Source organism: Bidens hawaiensis, unplaced genomic scaffold (assembly GCF_021521415.1).
Source record: "Bidens hawaiensis isolate Kalapana, Puna unplaced genomic scaffold, B.hawaiensis_p1.1 tig00012745_1, whole genome shotgun sequence".
In the NCBI taxonomy this organism is placed as follows: Eukaryota; Viridiplantae; Streptophyta; class Magnoliopsida; order Asterales; family Asteraceae; genus Bidens; species Bidens hawaiensis.
In genome coordinates, this window is record NW_027492056.1 from 495,226 (window position 1) to 505,866 (window position 10,641).

The following is a 10,641-nucleotide window of genomic DNA, read 5'->3' on the forward strand; positions in this document are numbered from 1 at the left end:
CATACAAACGTTACTAACGATACCGAAAGGATTCGTTTATCCTACGAGACGTTCTAGCATGGTTCGAGTTACCTAAAGCCTCGACCTCATCAAACTCAATCATAATAGCTCCCGGGGCCTTACATTCACCAACACGACCCTTAGATACTCCCGGGAATAAAGAATTCCCAAATTACCCCCGGAAGGACTAGGTGATACTAACACGCGCGTTTAAGAGTTATTTAGGAGATTAACATCCAACTCAGCCCCGCGTGGACCCATTATTATAAATTCACAGCCATCGAGTCCACACGACGCTACACACGTCGAATGGGTCGGTAATTCGCAAGTACAACGCACTAACTATTCAATAAACGCGAATGTGCGTTGTACCGACCCGTTTGAGTAACCGAGAACCAATTCAGCCCCAATACCCATAAAAATCATTTTCCAACAACCCGTACATTAACCTGAAACTATCCGAACTAAATTGGTCATCACTTACTTCATCCCTCGCGTTAAACGCAACAAAACACTATTCTAGCCAACCGAAAACAATCTTTCAAACTACAACTAGTTGACCAATCAAACGAACACCAATGGATATATTAAAGTATGTAGTACTAGACATACCAAGGAAGATGTTGGTGCAAAAACTCACTTCAAACAGCCCCGGCAAGAACACAATTGAACATCCACCGGTTAAGCCTAAAACAAACTTATCGATCAAAAACAAGTAAAACGTGCAGATTTTAGCATGCGAAGATGCATTTAATTACATAGGATAAACTTTGAAATAATTTATTAAATGTTTACCAGATTTTACTAAATGTCTTAGGTTTATAAAAATATTTTTATTATATTTTTCTAGTGGACACAAAAATCATAAAAATTCCTCCAACACAGAAGGGTATGTGCAGCTATTTCAGTGTGCAACAAAATGTTTTTATTTTTACAAAAAATCATTACCCAGCCAAATTAAATGATTCCAATTGGGTTTGGTTCCTAACTCAAAATACTAACTTCCAGAAGTGGAACAAACCAATTTGGACTTGTCGAAAAAGGGTTATGATGTCGGGAAGACAGACCAGAATCCGTCATCCCGCATCAGCTTTGACACTCGATCTTATAAAATCATAAAAAACATTCAAATCTCGTCCAAAAATTACATATTATACCTTTCTGGAAACTAGACTCAAAGTAGAACATCATAGAAATAAGAATCGATCAAAAACAATATATTTTCATCGAGTTACAGAACGAACAATAAACGAGTACGAATCTGTCTGAAATCGTTATAACCAAAACTCAAACCTAACGACCAATAAGCGCGTTAATATGATCAATTAAGGTGTAAAAGACTTGGGGGAATATAGAACTAACCTTCAATTGAAGTTTTTTGACCAACACTGGCTGCAAAAAAGAAAAATCGGGGCTTGGGGGATTGCTCACTTCCTATCGGCAGGTAGGGTGGGGAGGGAGCTAGGTTTTTTTTTTCTTTTATGTTGTAATATAAAATGATACACTCTAGCCCCTCCAATTTGTAGGATAAAGCAACTTGAACGAAAAGTTTAATGAATTTAACGTAACGGAAAGACAAAGAGGGCCTCCAAGAAAGGCTAGATAAATCCTGAGAAATATACATACATTACAGGATTAAATTCCTTTAACCGGAATTAACGGGCGTTACAGTTTTGAAGAGCACTGATGGGAAGAGGATAAAGAAAAAGCCTCTTGATTGAGGTTTCGGGAACGAGTCCGGCTGAAGACTGACAAGACCCGAGCCCCGGTGCGGAAGCGTGAATAATGGTCGTTATTAACGGTGGAGCTCGGATCTGAGCTAGGATCGAATCGTATTCACTCTTGAAAGGTGTTTTGGACGGATGAGTGGTGTTTAGGATAGAGCCTAAATCGATTACAATGAACAATAAACTGGATGAACAAATATATGTAATCGAAACACAAATAAAGAAGTGGTAGTATGATTTCATTAATTGTCATACAGAGCACTCATACATACACATATACATACAATAAAGATCAGCCATCACCTGGAGAGCTCATCCTGGAGGCGACGGCTCTCTCTAAGAGACAAAACCCTAGATTTCACACAATACACTCATGCTAGAAAAATTAACAAATACATCTATTTATATTAGTTTAGCATGTCTTGGTCTTCAAGCCATCCACCCTTGGTTGTGACCAAAAATATTAATTATTTTTCACCCATAATAATAATAATTCGATGCGTCGGTCTAAAATATAAGTCCCAACAAAGACTCTTTTGTAAACCTAGCGCTTCACGGGAGACAACCCGGTACTATGTTTTCATTCTATTTTATTTTTAATTTTTATTTTGGTTTTACTTCTTTGCTCTGACGGGTGTTTCTTCTCTTGTTTGTAGGTTGTTCTAAAGTTTCTTATAGATGATTGATGAGTTATGGGTAGTGTGGGGATGCCACTTGCTTCAAGATTGCTGTTTTTGTTCGTGAGAGGTATTTTATTTGAACATAGTTCGCCGATGACGTTGGAATTAGAGGGCAGTGGAGTTTTATCGAGATGGAGGAATCTCCTTTCGGATAGCCGAAGATCACACAGCAGAGCGACTTGAGTGAAAACTCAAGTGTAGAGTTTGTATTTTATCCCATTTTTTATTTTTATTTTTGAGTCTAATCGAGTCACTAACATAGTTTTTTGTAGTTTTTCTTTATTTTTAAGTTTTGTAGGTTTGAAGAAAGATTGAGTGAGCTAGAAGGAGGATCCTCAGGAATAGTATAATGAAAAAGACAAGTGTGGGGATGGAGCAACTGAGCCATATACTTTATGTTTATTATTTGCTGCTATTCTTGTTTTATTTGTCTGTTGGTTGGGTGAAGTACTTGGAATACATAATATCTATCAAATTGATAAGATAAATTATTAGATATGTGTAAGGCCCCGTTTCCGGTAACCCTACTTTGGCGTTGGATTTACTCATGAACACAGTTCTAAAATTGGAGGTAATTAAAACTTTTCGCGTAATACTTAATAATGATCATTCTCACAAAACATAAGTACTTGTTTTAAACAAAATACATTAAGTCTTTAACAATAACATAAACGACACGTGAATCTTCCGTCTCCGATGCCAGTCTTCATCCATTTGCCATGTGTCTCACCTCAAGCGATCCGCCTCATCCTTCTCACCTGCGTGCAAACAAAAAGTCAGCTACGCTGAGTGAGTTCTAGATAATCAATTAACATACATTACATTCATATTCTTACTCATACATGTCCGAAGATACGTATTCGTACCTCAGGTACTATTACTTCTTCCATACATACCTTACATACATGCATAAATACTTAAATACTTTCTTTCATAAATCCCTATGGTATACCATAAGCTATTCTATCTTAAACATCACAAATATTATAAGGGTCTGGTCCCTAACATCATAGATATTATAAGGGTCTGGTCCCTAACATCACAGATATTATAAGGGTCTGATCCCTAATATCACAGATATTATGAGGGTCTGGTCCCTAATATCATAGATTTTATAAGGGTCTGGTCCCTTCTGTCTCGAACAACCATGCAACCATACAACCATACATTCTATCATACGTGCATACTTTACATACCTTCTAGTTATAAAATATATATACATACTCATTCATATAAATATTCTGTAGTAACAACATTCGATACACAATCATACACGTATCTTACACTTGCCATTCAAATAAGTATATTATCTATCACATAGGAGTATGCACACAGCCCCAAAAACATAACAGATAAAGGGGGCTAGAACTCACCTGTTGTCGGTTTCTCTCTGAGTTAATGGTGATACCCTTCCTTAGCTGTGAACGGCTAACTATGTAACACACTATGAGTGCCAATTATCTATCATTACTACTTCATACATCTATGCTAATGAAACCCTAAACTAACGGGGGTCCGGCGGCAGCGCCCCTGGTAGTGGGGTCTAGGGGCGGCAGCCCCTAGCAGGGTCAAAGGGGCAGAGCCCCTGGCTGGGATCGAGCTTGGAAAAATTTTATATTCATTAATAGTCCTTTATCAAAATGCATCAAAATATTGAATCGCATGGTAATTTGCATGGAAATTCGCTTCGCATGGAAGTCGGCTTCGCATGGAAGGTTCGCTTTGCATGGAAGGTTCACTTCGCAGGGAAGTTCGCTTCGCATGGAAGTTTCGCTTTGCATGGAAGTTTCGCTTCGCATGGAAGCTTTGCTTCGCATGGCTTATGCGATGCGAATTCATGGTTTCGCATGGCCCGTGCGATGCGAAGTCGTTTTATGCGAAAATAACCTCCTTTTTTCATTTTTGCCATTTTGAAGCCATCTTACTTCGTGACTCTTCCTTAGGACCCGATTCTACCCTTTTTATGGGTTTTGGGTTGTACCAACTTTGTATACCTGTGTTTTTAATGGTCCAAGCATCTCCTTTTTGTCCTATAACACACCCGTGAGGTTAAAATTCACCTTTTCTTACATCTTACAAACCGATCTATCATTATATCGGTTTGCATGTCAAATCCAACCTTAAAACTTAACCTTTTGTCGAAGCTTACCTTTTCGGTCTCGGTTTGGGTTCGGATCTGAGCTAACCCGAGGATCTAGACGTGTTCTTGGTTGTTTGATGATGTTGAACACGAGATTCACCGTTCCTTTTTGCTTGGTTTAGGATCCGGGTGCTTGAGAGAAAGTGTGTGTGTGTTCTTGAGTGTGTTTTGGTGTGAAAGAAAAGTAATGGAGTGGAGGATGGGGGTATATATATGGGGTCCATGGGCCCGAGGGCCCATAACCTCTCCCAAGCCCAAACCCAACATAATCTAATCACTAACACACAATCAAATTAATGACACACACGAAATAATAAATTTTCTTTTATTTATTAATCTCAAAATACGGATGTTACAAGTCTACCCTCCTGAAAAGAGGTTTCTTCCCCGAAACCTAACTATTACTACTAAACTAATGGGTAAAATTTGCGCATCTCTTCTTCAACTTCCCAAGTGGCATCCGATCCCTTAAGATGCTTCCATATCAGTTTCACCAAGGGAATAACCTTACGACGAAGCTGTTTCTCCTTGCGGTCAGTTATCTTAATAGGCTGCTCGCCGTAATTCAGCTGCTCGTCCACCTCGATGTCCAGCAGTGGCACGTTGGATGTGTCATTAGCTAGACATTTTCTCAAATGGGAAACATGGAAGGTAGAGTTATTTCTTCTAGCTCTTCGGGTAGGTCTAGCTTGTAAGCCACTTCGCCCACTCGAGCTAAGATTCTGAATGGTCCAATGTACCTCGGACTCAACTTTCCCTTCTTCTTGAAATGAATAATCCCCTTCCATGGCGAGACCTTAAGTATCACATTGTCCCCAACATTAAACTCAATCGGTTGCCTCCGCTTGTCGGCATATGACTTATGACGATCTTGACCAGCTTTCATCCTGGCCTTAATCTGATCAAACATTGAAGAGGTTTCTTGCACCACTTAAACTTCCAATTTCCTTATAACCAATTTCTCCCCAACATACAAGAGTTCTGCAACGTCTTCCATACAACATCTCGAACGGCGGCATGCCGATACTTGAATGGTAGCTGTTGTTGTAGAAGAACTCTGCCAAGTGCAAATGATCATCCCAGCTTCCCCCAAAGTCTAACACACATGCACGTAGCATATCCTCAAGGGTTTGGATAGTCCTTTCAGACTGCCCATCTGTTTGAGGATGATACGCTGTGCTGATGTTCAGTTTTGTTCCCATGGCTTCATGGAACTTCTTCCAAAATATTGAAGTAAAGCGGGTATCTCTATCAGACACGATCGACAATGGAACCCCATGCTTCGTTAAAACTTCCTAAACGAACATATTTGCTAACGTTTCTGACGAGATAGCCTCTCGTATAGGCAAAAAGTGAGAACTCTTCGTCAAACGGTCCACAATCACCCATATGGTATCATGGTTCTTAGCTGTATGCGGTAGCTTAGTTATGAAGTCCATGGTGATGTGTGTCCATTTCCATTCGGGTATCTCCAAAGGATGTATCTTTCCATAAGGTTTCTGGTGCTCTTCCTTGACTTGCAAGCAAGTTAAGCACTTACCGACATAATCTACTACTTCGTTCTTCATGCCCGGCCACCAATAGTCTTTCTTCAGGTCTTGGTACATCTTGGTAGATCCTGGATGCATCGAGTATCGGGACTTATGGGTCTCGTCTAGGACTTGACCTCTAAGATTCCCATGTCGAGGAATCCACATCCGATCAAATCTGGTCTTTACACCATGGGGTATTATCCATCAACTCATTCTGCTGCCCAAAAATCCTCTCTTTCTCGTCAACCATTCATTTACCAACACTTCTGACTGGACTTTGCTGATCTCTTCAAAGAAATCTGTGTTGATTATCAACATATAAGAATTGACCGTCACGATAACTTCTGCATTCTTTCGGCTCAAGGCGTCAGCGACTACATTAGCCTTTCCCGGAAAATACTTGATGTCACAGTCATAATCCTTTATCAGTTCTAACCATCTTCTCTGCCTCATATTTAGCTCTTTCTGCTCGAAGAAGTATTTCAAACTCTTATGATAGGTATAAATGGTACACTTAGTACCGTACAAGTAATGTCTCCAGATCTTGAGAGCATGCACCACAGCTGCTAACTCTAGGTCATGCGTCGGGTATGTGCTTTCGTGAACTTTCAATTGTCTAGACGCATAGGCTATGACCTTCCCTCGTTTCATCAACATGCAACCTAACCCTTGATGCGAAGCATCAGTACAGACTACCAAATCTTCTTCTGCATTGGGTAGAACAAGGATTGGGGCCTGTGTGAGTCTTCTCTTCGACTCTTCGAACGCTTCTTCTTGATGCTTACCCCAATTGAATACTTTAGTCTTTCGGGTCATACCGGTCAACGGTGCGGCTATCTTGGAGGAGCCCGGAATGAATCTCCTATAATAGCCAGCTAACCCTAGGAAACTGCGTATCTTAGTCGGGTTTCGCGGAGTCTTCCAATTCTTTATCGCTTCAATCTTAGCTGGGTCCACAGTAATCCCCTCGGGATTGATTATATGACCTAAAAACTGTACCTCTCGCAGCCAAAATGCACACTTCGAAAACTTAGCATACAATTTCTCTTTCTTCAAAACTTCTAATACTTCCTTCAGATGCTCAGCATGGCCAGACTCGCTCTTCGAATAAATCAATATGTCATCAATAAAAACGATAACCGACTTATCCAACATTGGCCGGCATACCCTATTCATCATATCCATAAATGTTGCGGGAGCATTAGTGAGACCAAACGACATCACAAGAAACTCATAGTGTCCATACCGCGTTCGAAACACTGTCTTAGGGATGTCTGCTTCTTTCACCTTCAACTGATGATAACCCGATCTGAGGTCTATTCTCGAGAATCAGCTCGCACCTTGTAACTGTTCAAACAAGTCATCAATCCGCGACCACAGATATCTATGCTTTACCATAAGCTTATTCAGCTCACGATAGTCTATGCACATCCTCATACTCCCATCATTCTTCTTAACGAATAACACTGGTGCGCCCCACGAGGAAACACTCGGCCTTATGAAACCTTTGTCTAGGAGTTCTTGCAGCTGGGACATCAATTCTTTCATCTCGGACGGCGCCAAACGATAAGCTGCTTCGCGATGAGCTGTGCTCATGGTATCAATTCTATCTGGAACTTGTTGGGACTTATATTTTAGACCGACGCATCGAATTATTATTATTATTGATGAAAAATAATTAATATTTTTGGTCTCAACCAAGGGTGGATGGCTTGAAGACCAAGACATGCTAGACTAGTATAAATAGATGTATTTGTTAATTTTTCTAGGATGAGTGTATTGTGTATTGTGTGAGATCTAGGGTTTATCTCTTTGAGAGAGCCGCCGCCTCCAGGATGAGCTCTCCTGGAGGTGGCTGATCTTTATTGTATGTATGTGTGTATGTATGAGTGCTTTGTAATGACAATCTTTTGGTTAATGAAATCATACTACCACCTCTTTATCTTTGTGAATCGATTGCATAAGTTTGTTCATCCAGTCTATTGTTCATTGTAATCGATTCAGGCTCTCTCCCAAACACCACTCATCCGTCCAAAACCCCCTTTCAAGAGCGAATATGATTCGATCCAAGCTCAGATCCGAGCTCCACCGTTTATAACAACCATTATTCACGCTTCCGCACCGGGGCTCGGATCTCACAGAACTCTACCTCTCGTTCCGGCGGCAACCCCGGAAGATCCTCAGGAAACACTTCGGGATAGTCAAACACCACAGGAACGTCTTTCACTTCTTTCGTCTCATCCGTAGCTTTGACAACATACGCCAGGTAGGCACTGCACCCTCGCCTTAACAAACTTTCGTCTTTGATCATCGAAATGACGTTAAGCCCTGGGCTTTCTTTATCACCATAAACCGTCACTAACTCACCACCCAAAGAATTCAGTCTTATCAATCTACTCTTACATACTATCTGGGCTTCGAATTCAGATAGCCAATCCATCCCCAAAACTACATCGAATCCTCCTAAGGTCATCACATACAAGGTAACAGGGAATTCGTGTCCTTCCAACTCTATCTTACAACTCTCAATCATTCTCATAATTTTAACCGAGGTCTCATTAGCGGCCTCTATCATAAAAGTTTCAGGCACACGACAACATTTCATCTTCGCTGTCTTACAAAATAAGGTAGCTATAAAACTCCTAGTCGCACCTGAGTCAAACAATACATAAGCGGAAACAACGTTTACTAGAAATGTACCTGTCACGAAACCTGGGATCTGTTTGGCTTGCTCTTGTGTCATCATGTAGGCTCTGGTCCTTGGCCTAGTCTGCTCAGCATCCTTCTTACCGCTTCCCCCAGTTTCACCTTCAGTGCACTCCCTTGCCGTAAGACCCGTCTTTCCACATTTATAACAGGCGGGTTTCGCGTTACACTTGTTAGCGTAGTGCCCCACCTTTCCACATTTATAATAGGCATTCGACCCTTGCCTGCATTCCCCTCCATGGGCCTTCCCTCATTTGTTGCACACATCACTACTCTTACTCCACTTGCACTCACCACCGTGCATTTTCCCACAAGTCTTGCATGGCTTTTTCTCCCATGCCTTCTGTTTCTTATCCCTGGGGTTCCACATTTGAGTACCAGGTCACTTAGCATGGGCAACCCACTTCTTCTCTTTCTGCTCTTCCACCACCACATCATCCACAACTAGGTCATCATAAACCATTTCTGCAAGTTCGACAGCAGAATCAAAAGTAGCAGGTTTACTAGCCCGGACAAAGGTGCGGACATTTTGTGGTTGTTCCCTCAAGTAGCACTTGATCCTCTTTGCCTCAGTGTTTACCATGTCAGGGACAAGTATGGATATATGATTGAACTCAGCGGTATATTCGCGGTGTGTCATTTTCCCGCCTTCAAATTTAGGAACTTCATCTCCGCCCTCTCGACTTCATCATCAGCACAGAACTTCTTTATGACCATTTCCTTCAGGTCCTCCCACTTCAAGGCCTTAATCTCAGCGACTGTCTTCCTTTGCTCTACCGTTTCCCACCAAAACATTGCTTCATCCCCAAATGACTGGGTAGCAAAGCCTACCGCTTGATCGGGACGGGCACTCGCTAATTCGGATAACCTTGTACATTGCGGTTATCCATTGGAGAGTAGCGATTGCATCCTCCGTACCAGAAAGCTTTGGTGGGTCGTAACCTTTGAACATCCTGTAGCTGCATCCACCTAGGCTTCTCATACCATCATTGACTTTCACAGACCGATCTTCACTCGATTCCTCTCTCACAGTCTCTTCATCTTTCTTACTACTTTCCCCCGTCTTCTCAGCGGTTCCTACCCGGCTCTCAGTCGATTTTTCTTGTTGAAGGTTCTGCACTGCAGCAGCAACTGCCTGGGTAATGGCAGCTTGGATCGCAGGGTCGAGCTGATGCCCTTCATCTTGCACTTTCATGCTTCTCTCTTCCTCGGACTCGAGGATCGGTTCCTCGGAGGGTACTCAGGTAACATGTGGTCTACCACGGCGACTCGTGCGACTTCCTTGTCCAGCAGTCTTCCTAGCACCAGCCATTCGTATTCTATAAGAAAACACAAACATCATCACTTCAGGAACTATATAGTACAAGGAAAGTAAGGCTAACAGATAATAACATTGGCCAGTTGTGATTTGCTGATCACATTACTCTCCGTGTCCCACACACTTCCCTTTGTGAGTCCACTTGTGCTAGTTTCTACTTATAACAGTCATTTATTCATACGTTTCACACTACAACTCATAAACAAACATTTCTATATCTAGCAATAAAGTTAACTTTCTTACTCATCCTTTACTATACGCAAGATCAACTTACACAAGATGATCACTTTCTAAGCTTGCTTAGGTGACACATGGCATTCTCGGACTGGCATCTTCTTTCTTTTCTTCTATAAGTCCCATTCTCTGTTCGAGTCTAAGCATGAAGGATGCTTATTCTCTCGAACTTATGCTCTGATACCAACTTGTAAGGCCCGGAACACAGTTCTAAAATCAGAGTTAATTAAAACTTTTCGCGGAATACTTAATAATGAACATTCTCACAAAACGTAAGTACTTGTTATAAACAAAATAGATTAAG